The 14178-nt window shown below is 36.5% G+C and overlaps 1 protein-coding gene across 3 annotated transcripts in view; it reads right to left on the reverse strand.

Annotated features, from left to right (window-relative positions):
* Positions 1-6107: 6107 nt before the first annotated feature.
* The window catches only part of popdc2 (popeye domain containing 2), a 17691-nt gene continuing 9620 nt past the window's right edge, over positions 6108-14178 (reverse strand). For all 3 annotated transcript variants that reach the window (XM_015378877.1, XM_015378876.1, XM_015378875.1), the window contains one exon: positions 6108-6955. The gene's annotated coding sequence lies outside the window, so the exon portion shown is untranslated. The remainder of the gene's footprint in view (positions 6956-14178) is intronic.

The following is a 14178-nucleotide window of genomic DNA, read 5'->3' on the forward strand; positions in this document are numbered from 1 at the left end:
TGCACCATTAAGAGACTCATTTTCTTATTTTCTGTACTCAAGGCTCATTGGTTAATTTTTTTTCCCATTTGCTGTGTCATCTGGGGGTTTAGTGAAAATACAATAAACAGTATACTGTAAATTAACCTGTTCTTACATACTACAACTATTAATTTTTGTAAGCCTTATAACTTAATAAATATTTGATCATTGGTCGTAAATTAATAAGTTACTCAATAATTTAGTATTCTAGTAGCTTTTTTACCATGTACTCTTTTACTCTTACTTGAATATTTTCGTTAATGGTTACTTTTACCGGAGTAAAAATTTAATGAAGTAGTGCTACTCTTACTAAGTACCATTTTTGGCTACTCTACCCACCTTTTGGCAGAGCTATACAAATGGAGGTTTTATTGTTTTGCCAGCAGAAACTAAATTTCAGAAAGTAAAAAAAACTACATTTTACTATTAAAAATTAAGTATTATATTACTAGAAAAGTGATTCAGATCATTTTATAAATACTATTTATAAAATTCAGCTTGGCCGAATTTGTATTTATGATATCTGAAATACACTTTTTGCTAATAAAAATAATACAGTCATGATCTGTACCAATAGGAATAAGGAGATCTGTGATTTATTTCTAGACATCCCATATGTCTATTTTCGATATTAAGAGACGTTATTTGTTTGAAATGTTCATTTTGACAAGGAAAACATTTAATTATTTCAGATATCAAAAATACATAATCAGTCAAATTAAATCACATGAAAACAGCCTGTCATAGACTTTTCTAATCATGATAACATGGGGGGTGGGGGGGGTTGAATGGCAGGGGATCAATGTATTATATTTTGGCTCAATCTCAGCTGGTAGAAGCGCACCTGTCAGCAGGTGAAGATGGAATAAAAAAATGTTCGTTCTAACAGGTAGGACCTGTGCATCATCTCATGGGGTTCCTCCTCATTTTGATCCTGTTTCACATTACATAGTAAATACTAAATGGCTGTTTGACTGTGCATTTACTTTCTATAATGCTGTTATCACACGTCAATTTTCTCTTTAAAGTTCTGTTAAATCCCTGTTAAAGAAGTTAAGGCTAAACATGTGAGGGCGGATAAGGTTGTGGATATTCATGATGGATTGTGAGGTGAAACTGTAGCGCTCATAATAATTTCTGAATATAAAGGACAGCCTGAGAACCCTCTCCTTAAAAAATATTTAATTAATGCTGCTCATTTAATCAGAGCCACATCCAAAGGACATGCTGTTTGTGTTTTTAACACCTAATGTCTCTAATGGACATAGGTAATTATTTCCTTTCTTTGTTCTCACTAAATTATGGCAGAAATCTCCAGAGTAAATCAGGAAATATCACAAAGGGTTTGTTTTTAAGGAGAGCGTAGACATTAGACACTGATTTTACTGAACAAAACCTGCTCCCGACCAGGTTAACCCTAGAGAGAATGTTGCTACGGTAACAGAAAGAGAGGTTGTGAAACAGACCCATGGATGGATGGATGGATGGATTATCTAGCGTATGGAACTTTGAGTCTTTTATTTCCTTTTGTACATTATTCTTTTATTTATATTGCAAGCTTTATCTCGTTTTATTGTTTACTTTTTAAAATCTTTACAGTTAGGAGTTTTTCCTTAAGTCTTTGGTTTTTCCTCGAGGCTGTTAAATGTTTTTCTAGGTAGGTCTTGCCACATTAGTTCATTTTTCATGTAACCATTAGTTAGTTCTCTTTTTGCTCTCAAGTTTATTTTCATGTTTAATGTTTTGCATCTCTTCAATCACTCCATGTCATCCAGCCGCTTCTTTTCTTCTTTGATACCTATGATCCAAGCCAATGTACCTGAGTTCAGTCTTTATTTAGCTCAAGGTGGAAGTTGTTGGTTGTTTACAAAATTTTAACCAGAAAAAAAGAGCAAAATTAGACAGAAGGAAGTGATGTGATTTATTGTATTCATATTCTAGAAAGGTGAAAAAAATGCTCGACTCTGAAAACAGTGGAACACAGAATAGTTCAGACAGAATTAAGGTTCATAAAGTAAAAGCATGCTGCTTGAAAACATCTAGAAAGCCTTTACAGTAATGAGCATCTTGATTAGATTAAATCTTAAATCTTTCATAATCTGGACACTGCCGAATAAAAAGATGGTAAAGAAAGAAATCAAATGTATAGAAGACATTTGGAAACCATTCACTGCACACGCATACAAGAGCTTAATAGAGAAGTCTTGGCCCCGTGACGTTTTTTTTTGGTTTTCTTTTATTCACCTCATTCGTTCCATCTGTTTTTTTTTACAAATGACACAGACGACTAAATTTATAGTTCTCGTTGGCAGACAATAGAACACATCTGATCTGCAGACATCTGCTGAGTCACCTGGGAGGCAAAGATGCAGAAGTTTGCTGGAGAAATTCACCAAGCACCTCTGAAAGCACATGGTGAGTTAGTGACCCCCATGGGATCACTAACTCACCACACCTTCAGATCAAACAAATTAAAAACAAGTCGGCAAAGAATGGATGAATTTATCTAAAACAAAATGTCTCCAAAATGTTCCAACAGGGGCACAGAGATTTGAGTTTAGATATCATAAAACTGATGATTAAGTTGTTTCAAAACTGTAGGATTTCTCTGCCATGTCCAATTCAGGTGAATTAAATCTAGACTTTTACAAACCATTTCAGGATAACTATAATTTTTCTGTGTGAAACAAACATATGAAGTAAGATAAAATAAAGTCAAAGTGAAATTGTATTTAAAATATAACAAAAAATAAATAAATGAAAAGGGGAAATAGTGAAACAATCCCTTTAAAACAAAGTGGTGATCTTGATCTACAACATGAGTTTTTTAATTACTATTCGTGGGAATCTTTTAAACTTCAGAAATGATCTCAGGCACCAGAAGAGCTTTTTAGTTTTTAGTCCTTTTGTTGATTCATACAATCTCTACATCGCAACCAGAACATCTTTATCCCTTATTTAACATTTCAGTTTAAAGCTTCCCTGCATGATGCGTTTAGGCTACTCTTCAACAAGCTCTTGTAATAGCTGTATTACATTAAGAATTACAGGCCATAAAATAGTATATATATATATTTTCTAGTTTTTCATGTTCTTTTTTCCTGATGTTGCAGTCGCTTGGTATTACTATGTCAACCACAATGGCCTTCCTCTGCTTTTTGTTCACCACCACAATGTCCGGTTGGTTTGCCATTAACATTCAGTCCGTCTGTATCTGGAAGTCCCACAGGATCTTGGCTCAGTCATTTTCTACCACCGTTGGAGGTGTTTCCCACTTTGACCTTGGGATTTCCAGCCCATACTCTGCACAGATGTTCCTGTATACTTTTCCATCCACTTGGTTATGGCACTCTATGTAAGCTTTCCCTGCCAGCATCTTACACCCTGCAGTTATGTGCTGGGTTGTCTCAGGGGTCCCTTTGCACAATCTGCACCTTAGGTTTTATCTAGTTTGGTAGATCTGGGCCTCTATTGCTCTGATGCTCAGGGACAGGTGCAGTGCAGCCTTGATGAGTGCCTCTGTGCCATTGGTTGGATTTCCTGATATCCACCACTTTGGTTATGTTAGTGTTGGTGGTACAGGGGATTATCCTACCATGATGGAACCTCTAGCACCTCATCTTCTGTTCCCTATTGTTCTATATATATTCATATATGTATGAATATATATATCATGATGATGATGTTATCATTTATTTCAGTGCACCACTCCCTCCTGCAGTAAAACATCCACTACCATGCAACCATCTCTATACTTTATCATACAGATGCTGTTCTCAGGCTTTCAGGAATCTTTCTTTTTTCTTTCAAAACAAATGATTATTATAGCCAAAGATCTTACTTTTGTTTTTTATTGATTTATCTTTTTTTTCTTCAAATGTCTGTTTTGCAGATAGTTTTACAAATAGCATTCCTTTCAAATGGTATTGAACAGATCACATTCTCTTCACTTCAAGACCAATGCAATGTTCATGCACCAATGTAACGTTCATGCAGACCAATAGAAATGTGTCATCGCTCCTCACTCCAGAGGAAAGCCTACCCCCAGTAGTGAAGAGAATGGGATGTGTAAAATACAAATTGAAAAGACTAAAATTCATAATTTTATTTTATTTTCTGTGAAAAAGAAAATTAAAGTAACATCAAAACTTTATTTTTTTTTTTTATTAATAAATGTTTTAAAGTTTTATTTCTGGGTAGCTTTCTTTCATATTTTATTTTACAAAACTTTCTTTGTTTGCAACAATAATGAATAAAATTTACTGCATAGTTTCATCAAACCACAGAAATGAAGGCTGTGTTGTGGAAAACGACATTATTGCCTTTTATGTTGCTTTAACAGCCTATTGAGGTCTTTCAGCTCTATTAGGAACTTTATTTGGTTCTGGGGTTGATTACCACAGTTTTAATGAAAACTTGTTCCTCGTTGGTGGATAATATCCATCTCCCTCAGGAACAACCAAACCCTTGGAAAAAGTGTTTATTCTAACTTTTCTACACAGACAAATATGGCAGCTTACCACTTTAATATACTGTTTCAAAGCTTGAGCTAGACATATGAAGGTCAGATATAAACTTCCATGAAGATATCTTCCTGATTTTTTTTTCTAATGTTTCCATGAAGTCACAAGTGTGACAGCATTGAGGATATTGCCTTAAATTCATCCAGAAACCACTTCACCTATCACAAGCTTAAAAAGCCATGACATCATCCTCTGGCCTTTATCAAATTGTTTAAAAGGATCCAATGCTTGTTTAACATGTTGGCTCTAATATATTGTAATTTTCCTATTAATTTAAAAGTTGCTGTATGGGATGTGTAAAAACTCATAATTGATTCAAAAATTTAATATTCTTTCTCATATTTTTTCCCCATTGAGGTCGCCATTTTCACCTGCGCAATGCATGCTGGGTTGATGATGCAGATAGGTCCTACTAGACTAGACCCTACAGAGTAAACATGGGAAGGTTAGTTTTTCCGGACTGTATTTGACTGTTGTAAATTTTGACAATGCCAAACTGCGTTTCTGCCTCAAAGTTTTCATGAACTTTCATGAAATATCTGTTTAAAAAAAACAAAGTAATCTGCTTGTGATCTACTGTTTATTATATAAGGGCCCTGTCACACCTTGCTGATTTAGATAGCTTATGCCCGACGTCCCAGAATCTCCTAAAACGCAGGCATTTGTTCAATTTTGGGCGTATACATGGAGTATTCACAATGAGTCCAAGACTTATTTCCAACGACATCCTAACTTATGCATAACACACGCAAGTGTAATGCCCATTACGCTGCATCAGTTAAAGCTGCTCCCTTCAGGCCCTCCTGAGGGAGACAAAGAAAGAAAGAAGGTTTTCAGTCGTGGCAGATTCAGCATAATGTCTGCTAGGAAGTCTGTTGGTCGTGGGCGTGATTGGAGGGAGGATCCATCACACTCACCTTCACTTACTCTTCAGCATTGAGCATGCTCAAAATTTCTCTACTTAATTGCTGTATGTTGACGTGTGCCAGAGTGTTTCAGCATGCTCATAACTTATACAAAACGTACTCATAACTTATCAAACGTATGCCAGCGTTTTTTGCCAGATTTTTCATACCTCAGTCATACACTGGATAAATTGTCAAGGTGTGAGAGGATTTCTACACAATATTCAATTTCAACAGTTCAAACTAAAAAGCTTTTAACACGAACAGATATAAATCCGGGTGACCATACATAATGTAATGATGGTACTAAAACTACTACTACTACTACTTATTTCTATCCTTAACTCACAAAAAAATGCTAATACACATCTTTAAAAAAATGTTTTATGATTTTTGTGAGACAAATTTTATGCTTTTTAGATTTTCTTCGTTAAACTGCTTCTCTGACGTCATCAGGCATGGTCAGAGCAAAATCTGATTAAACCATGTTTATCTGAATTTTATTTATTTATTTATTTAGATTACGCACTATATAGCATAAGGTTAAAACGAAACGAAAACATAAAACTCAAAAAAAAAAAAAAATGTTTAAATCCAAAGCCGAAAAAGTTATCCACTGGAAGTAGCGTAGGATCTGGCACAGACGACTGATAAAAGAAAGGATTTTAAGGCATTTATTTTCTCAGGAAATACATTATTAACCTTTAACACATTATATTTTAGTACGTTTATTATTTTGGGAAAGGGAAAACGTCATTTAGGTCTTTTTAACAAAAGACACCTAGTAGTGACACCTACAGCACACTTCATTTACCCAGAATGCATTGCGACATAAACATGGTTACATCCATGTGAGAATAATATATTTACATGTATTTAAGCTAAATAACTTAGAGCATTTTTACTGTATTTACATAAAAAATAAATATTTCTGAAATATCTAAAGTTACAACTAATGATTTTAAGATGTAACTTCTTACTGAAGAAAGAAATCAGAAATGTCTCTGGACTAACCAAACTGAAATGATCTAATGATTGTAACTGATGTAAAAAGCAAAGATCAGTCTGACTTATTAACAGTGAGGGAAGAACAACTTTCTATAAAATGTGTATAAATATCTGGTTTTAACTATATCTAAAGCCACCCAAAAAACCTTTAAACTAATTATCCAGTACCAATAAAGTTTAGTGGCATATCATATTTGGAAAAAAGGGGTAGTGCATCAATAGGTGTACATTTTGGTAAAAGGTGAATTTGCTATTTAGGTAACAGTGCTTGCAGTATCATTCAGCAAAGTTTAACAACACAGACAACATGTTCCATAAGTTTGGGGCCGAAGAGCAGAGAGGAGACAGTGTGAGCAGCAGTCTGGTTCCCTCTGCTGTACTGAAGATACCGTGGTGTGTCCAGAAGAAGCTGCCTTCACAGCTTTGGAGTGTCGGTGGGAGCCAGAGGAGCTCTGCGTCTCTGGAATCGAGGTGGTACATTCTGATCACAGTCGTCTCCTGTAGTGGTGAAGATCAGAGTTCAGAGATCAGAGGAACAGTGATCTGCAAAAACTTTTTCGAAATAAGTAAAAACAAATCTTAAATTAAATGCATTTTCCTTTAATTTGAGTATTTAAATAACATTTTTGGTAATTGAGCAAGTATTTTTACTCAATTTGGTAAAATGCACTTGAAATTAGACAATGCAATTGTTTTTTCTTATTTCAAATGTAAATTGTCTTGTTCCTTTAGAATTCCAAAAAGGTTAAAAAGAAAAAAAAAACCACTAGACATTGTTTACCAAGTTTGAAGACATTTTGTTTCCGATCCAGGATACTTTTTCAATTCAAAAGGTCTGGAATAGTGTGGAGTAAAAAGCTTTTTAAAGTTGCCCAACAAAGCCTTGTTATGGCTTAGAAAACATGCAGATTGAACTGGAAGAACATGTCCATCCCTTAGTAATGGAGAGTCATTGAGGTATTTGTTAGCCTGCAATACTCAATACTGGCCTATGCCTCTGAAAAGGGGAGTAATTAGGGTCATTGTTTGCTCTGGCTGACCAGGTCAGATGTCTTGGTCCCCTGCATGGGCATCTCGCCTGGTCAGCCAGGCCAACATGACCCTAATTGCTATTTGTTTGTTTGTTTTTAACTTTTTTGGAATGACTATGACCTGGATGACTGAGAATCCTCACCAGCACACTTTGCTCCATTGGCAAAGTGTCTCACCTCCTCAATTAAAGAAAAAATTATCATACTTTAAGAAAAAAAATACTTATTTAGATTTAAATTTTTTGCAGTGAAAGTCTCAATTTATCAAAAGACATTGAAAGGGAGAGAAGATCACATTCCCCGCAGTTTTAAAACCACAAATATTGTTTGGGTTATGCATATTTAACAGACAGCCAGAACTAAATGAATTTAGAAATTGATAAGCGCCAGAAATAGAAACTATTGAGTTTAGGTTATAAAGTTGTTCACAAAAAACTGCAACGTAAACCATTTTCTAACACAGAGCAATAATTTATCTGTCGCAAAAAAATTCCCACGCTGGGGAATACAAGGGAACAAAGCAGCTTTCCAATGAGAAGTATGGGAGCTCTTTAAGGAATATGTGGCAGACTGCAGTTGTTGATGTTTAAAAACACCATCCCACCTTGAAAACACATCAGTTCTCAATTGGAAACAAAATAAATCTTTGCTATCGCATGAAAATGAAAAGTCATCAACCCAAAGAGGACTTAATCTGGAGTCACAAAGACAAACTGATGCAGCAGGTTAGTCCAATTTGCCTAAATGGTATTGAAGCAAATCAAAGTGATATTCCTAAATTATGTCTTTCAAGTTCCTGATCAGGGCATAATTGAGTTCCTTGGCTATCTGAGGTGAATTCTTGTGTTACTGTATAGACCTAAATTTCATGTCACAGACGGAGATATTCTATTAGACTTAAAGGAAAAGTCAGATCATATTCAGAATTCAAACCTCTGAAAGCATTTTAAATATGAAACTATTACATACTGTTCAATAAATGATACATTTTTCAATGAAGAGTAATTTTCATTTGAATGTGCTTTACTGTAGGCATCCATGTTTGTCAAAGAACACTATCGCCACCTACTGGTTTGTGACGTCACGGTGCGGTATCGGCTGTTGATCAAGTCCCAGTGCTGTATCTGGTGTTTGTCACAAAGTCATCTTGAAAACATTCTTCTTCTAAATGTTGGCTACATATTACGTGTATTTTCTCTGGCCGGAAGTTCGATGGTTAATCCTCCCTCTTCAAGTTGGCAACACAACAATAAACCCGTCCGTGGAGGATCATGAATCTGAAAGGTGAAATAACTCTTTTTTTTTCACTTTTACCCAATGTATTACAAAATCCAACTGCCATGCATGTGGGCATTGTTGCTTTAACTATAGCTCTCGCGTATTTCAGTGGTGAAGTCCTCTGGAAATCTTAAACAATTGTTTTTGATAGCAGATGTGCTTGTAGCTTGTAAAGCGGAAGGTGATTGCAACAAAAATTATTTTTCTAGTTTTTTTACTGATTAATCTTAAATTCATTAAATCACCGCGAACATATTAGTTTTAGGTATAGAAAATGATCAACTGATTATCCCTTGCTGACCGGACTTACTTTAAGTCAGGGAACCAATGAGGTAAGCACTTCATTCTCCAGGTACTTCCTCTGTACACTTGCAAAACGAAGCCAGACATTATCCCACACCAGGTGTAACGCAGCACCAACTGCAACATTGAAGGATGCAACAAAGGTCCTTAGGATTTCATCTCCACACCTAATGAGAATCAGGCTGCCACTGTTTATCCTCAAGCGGTCTGTGTGTCCCTCCATGGACATTCCTCTGCAGACCAGTCTTGGTGTAGACTTGGTGGGTCAGTCTTGGTGTAGACACCAAGACTGACCCACCAACAATTCAATCATTTATAACATTTGGCAAAACGATTTTATTGTGATCCACAGGGTTGTTAAGGATGGTGAGGCGAGGCAGGGTGGTGGGTGTTCTCCTGAGCTCCACTGTCATCTTCACAGTCTGGAGAGACTTCAATCACAGCTACCAAGCGAATGTTTAGACGACTTTAGGTGAACGTTGGAGACATTTTAACTTTCCATGAAAAAAATAAGAATAAAGTTTTTGCTATTTTTATATTTGGACAGTTCTTACCAAACCAGATTACCTCCCATTCTACTACCTGTTTGGATCAGGATTTGTCATTGTACTGTATCAGAGCAGAGACAGTTCATTGACAGGTCAGCTGAGGTTGGGTTATTTGTGCAAAAAGGAGATGGAAGAAAACAATCCACTGGGTGGAGCCGATGCTAATTAATGTGGAATTTGAGAAATGAAAGATGCTTCCCAATCTGACATAACTGTGAAGATTCCCGATCCTCCCACTCTGACCTGCTGTAACCTGTAAACCGGGACGCTAACTAACAAGTGCAGGATTTTAGTGCATAGGGAGCTTTTGTGTTCCAGTGCGATGCAGCCTTGCTGATGTGAATAGTTGCTTTTTAAACCTTACTGTAGAGGCTGTCCATCCATCCATTTTTAGCTGTTTTTCAAGTTTCTTTTTGTAGTTTGTTATTGGTCTGCTACAGTTCCCAGAACTCACTGTTGTAAGTGAAGCGACCTATGGTTTTTTGTTGTATCTGCTTAATATCTTGGCCTGCTCATCTGGTTCAGTTGACGGACTTATAAACACCCTCAAATCTGTGCTGTAAAACCAGGCCTGGTTTGGCTCATCCTTCCACTTCCTTCTAAAGTTTTTTTTTTTGCCTGTGAGTTAGGTTGAGATGAAGCAGACAGTGACCTGCCTGGAGAACTGCATGACATGTATCTTTTAGCTTCTACAGTTTTAAGGAAAAGGACATCAGGTGAGATCTACATGTCTTATGTAACACTGTGACATCACCTCAGCAGCCTTTGTTTATGTAAAGGTAGAATCCCCACCACCAAGAGCAACAGTAGGTGAAGTTGGGAGCAGTAATAAATAGAGAAAAAATGTCTCAAGAATATGTTAATATCGATTATTTTTGTATCATTCTAACCCATCACAGATTCATATATAATTTTTTTAAGGATGATTGCTTTCTCTTTATATGATAAAAATAACACCATGATTACAAAATTCTCAATTTAAAAGAGAAAGAAACATGAACAATTTGAGGAAAACCTATAAACAATGGAAAGCAAATGGACTGAGCAACAGTGCATGTGCCTGCCACGATCTTAAGGAGAGCTGTGGATGGACTGATGGATCTACCAAAGTATGCTCATGTTGGCCGATAGAAGAAAAAAAACACTAACATCGGCCAAAATTATCGGCTTGCTGATGTATCAGTCTGTCTCTTGTCTGGCGTGTATGAGTTGCTCTTTAGTGAAGGTGATCATTCAATCAGTGGCAATCATCCTGGTAAAAGCTACTGTAAAGTAATGGGGGTGGGGGTCTGTAGCTGCAGAATTGTTTCTGTTTTTAGTGTATCTGATGTTGGTCTTATTTCCACCAAAAGAGCTCAAACTAAAAACCTCTTCTAGTCCTGAAATGACCAAATCAATATTATAGGAGTTTCAATGACTTGATATTAAAATCCAATTGAAAATGTCTTTTTAGAGGCAGAGTATTATCTGAACTTCTGGATATGTCTAATTTCTATTTTATGATTTACCCTGTGTTGGTTTATCACATAAAAAGCAATATTATCTGTGTTTGCAATTTTAGAAAACTAAGAAAAGTTTAAAGGGGTATGAGAACTTTTGCAAGGGACTTTAAAGGGGAACACATTTTTTTTTTTTTTTTTTACATTGGGTCCTTGATTTTATGTTATTAAATCATGTTCTACTCACCCATATGAGTTTTCTGTCATTTGGAGCCGTTCTGAAGATATTCCGTTACGTTATAACCAAGTAACGTCTTCTATGGACAACGACTTGAAGGCACAAACTTAATTGTTCATAATTTATTCTTTATGGTACGCCAGCATTCATAACATGTAGGCGAATTACTGTCCCCCAGACATCCGCGGTTATATTTTTTATATTTATATGTTTTAAAAACAAAGCGGAGTGTGTATGACATCATCTGCGCGTGCCGGCTACCATTCATTCTTCCTGTCCGCTGAACTGCGGCTAGTTTTACTCACATGCCTGGAAGATGTCTAGTGCTACTACCACAGATGATCTCGCTCTCGAAATGGAATTGAACGATTCAAATTAGCTAGCCAAATGAATAGAAGGGGTAGAGCGTCGCCGCCTGTGGCCCGGGCTTCCTGTTACAACTCCAGTCCGCATGCACGGATGACATCATACACACTCCGCTTTGTTTTTAAAACATATAAATATAAAAAATATAACCGCGGATGTCAGGGGGACAGTGATTCACCTACATGTTTTTAATGCTGGCGTACCATAAAGAATAAATTATGAACAGTTCAGTTTGTGCCTTTAAGTTGTTGCCCATAGGAAGACATTACTTGGGTATAACCGAACGGAATATCTCCAGAACGGCTCCAAATGACACAAAACTCATATGGGTGAGTAGAACATGATGTAATAACGTCAAATCAAGGGCTCAATGTAAAAAAAAAACGGCGTTCCCCTTTAACTTTGTGCACATACCACTGGTTTTGTATTCCTGCATATTCTGGGGGGTTCTCAGAATGAACAGCTGATATGGTATTAGCAGCCAGCTGCTGCAGTGCTTTTGAGGAGAAAAAAGTAGAAAATTTCCCCCCCAAAAAAATGTAATCTTCAAATATATAAATCCACACTAACTAAGAGTTGGAAGGCAATAACATTATTATCATTCACATTGAGAGGAATGATTTCTAATGCCATGTGCATATTTTGGTTTTCTTTTACTACTGATCTGCTGCCTCACAGCTGTCCTGCAACCCAAACCCAATGCTGACCCCTTCCACCCTGCCAAGAAATGTGATCCTCTACTCGGGATTGGACCAGAACTGCCACTGCAAAGGGAGGGGCGGCATGCCAGGGTTGAAGAGGAAGCAGGGACAGATAAGCATGCTGAGAACTGAATGGTGGGTACACTGGATTAATAGCATGGCACTGGATTTTTTCTTTTTTTTTTTTTTGCATCTCATGAATTTACAAGCCGTAATCCCTAAAAAAAGAACACAGCTGCTTTCAGCCAGACGTCACAGCCGCTACATAACCAGTTCCTGTGTAAAGACCTCTCCTTAACTGTAAAAACTGTTTTCAACTGTGGACATCTCACAACAATAAAAAAGAAACACATTTGAGACGATATGAAAGTAGTGTATAGGACATGTATAAGTGGGAAAAAATAACATCCTAGTTGTGCAAGGCCCATTTAGTTAATTTCAAACTTCAACAGATAATGCTAATTTGGGAAGTTTTATTTATACAACATGTAAGGTTATTTATGTAAAACTCGCCCCTTAGTTGGCTTATAGATAGTTCATAGAGATATCATTAATTGATTTAAAAAAAACTTCATAACTCCTTCATAGTTGTTTATTATGCATTTTGTGTATGCATGCTAAAATTATGTTTGCAAATTCTTATTTTGCTTATGAGGTTGTAATGTTGTTTGTAATGTCTAATATAATCAGTGCTAGATTGAATACATGGCTGAACAGCTTAGGTACACCATTGGGAAAATAATTATTATTTTTGTTTTTTTCTTGCCCTTATTAATGCATTGTAAAACGTATGTTATAAGTATTTATGGATCAATTAACATATCTAGAAACTGTTTATTTCCTTAGCTATAAGAGAAGCCTTATTTTAAAGTGGTACCTTAAATATCATAATTTAAAGGTATTGTGGAAGATTTTCGCAAATCCCGCCTTCTCCAATTAAAAAAATTAATAAATATGCACATGCACATCCTATTAAACTTGTTCGAGAGCATGCCTAAGCCCATTTCTCCTTGTGCATGCTCTGTTTAAAAGTTGCTGTTCTCATAGCTCCTACAAGCATATTGTGTCCGATCATCCGCCCTAAGCCCTACAGTAAATGCCTCAATTACTATATAGAGCAGGGACTATACAGTGGACTTTATAGCGAACTCAGATAATTCAATTCAGTTTATTTATATAGCACCAATTCACAACACATTTCATCTCAAGTTTCTTATCTCAGATTATACAGTGAGATTGATTCAAAGTTTTCTATCTAAGGAAAACCAGTTGATTGCACTCATTGACTCAAAGGCAATCCCTCACACTAAGCATGCTTGTAGCGACATTAGAGAGGAAAAACTCCCTTTTTCCTCTCAGGAAACAGGAAGAAACCTCCAGGAGAACCAGTTAACTGACCATTTGATTTCACTGCGGCAGTGGTCACTGCTTTCTGGTCCCCGTTGGTCACATTACTCCTCCTCCATTGCGTGGTGCCTGCGCCATCTTTGATATTAGTCACCGCTGTCAGATAGCGGCAGCCTATGGCAACAGCAGCATACACTCCCTAGACACTTTTTCTCTTTAGACCCTCAGCCATTTTCAAAGAACGGCAGTGAGAAAGGTGAGCTTCAATGACAGTCTTAAACCGTAGCTCACCACACATATATACCTGAAAGTGCATATGTGCAGAAAAAGATACAGGACGAACGCGAAGGAGGGCCTTACGTAAACATATCACCAGAATGATTGACAGTTAGGAGGACCACTTATTTAGATAATCCACCCAAAAATAAAAGATTGTTCTCTATACTTTTATGTATTAGACCACCACAAAA

This window comes from Cyprinodon variegatus, unplaced genomic scaffold (genome assembly GCF_000732505.1).
Source record: "Cyprinodon variegatus isolate N-32 unplaced genomic scaffold, C_variegatus-1.0 Scaffold181, whole genome shotgun sequence".
Classification (NCBI taxonomy): Eukaryota; Metazoa; Chordata; class Actinopteri; order Cyprinodontiformes; family Cyprinodontidae; genus Cyprinodon; species Cyprinodon variegatus.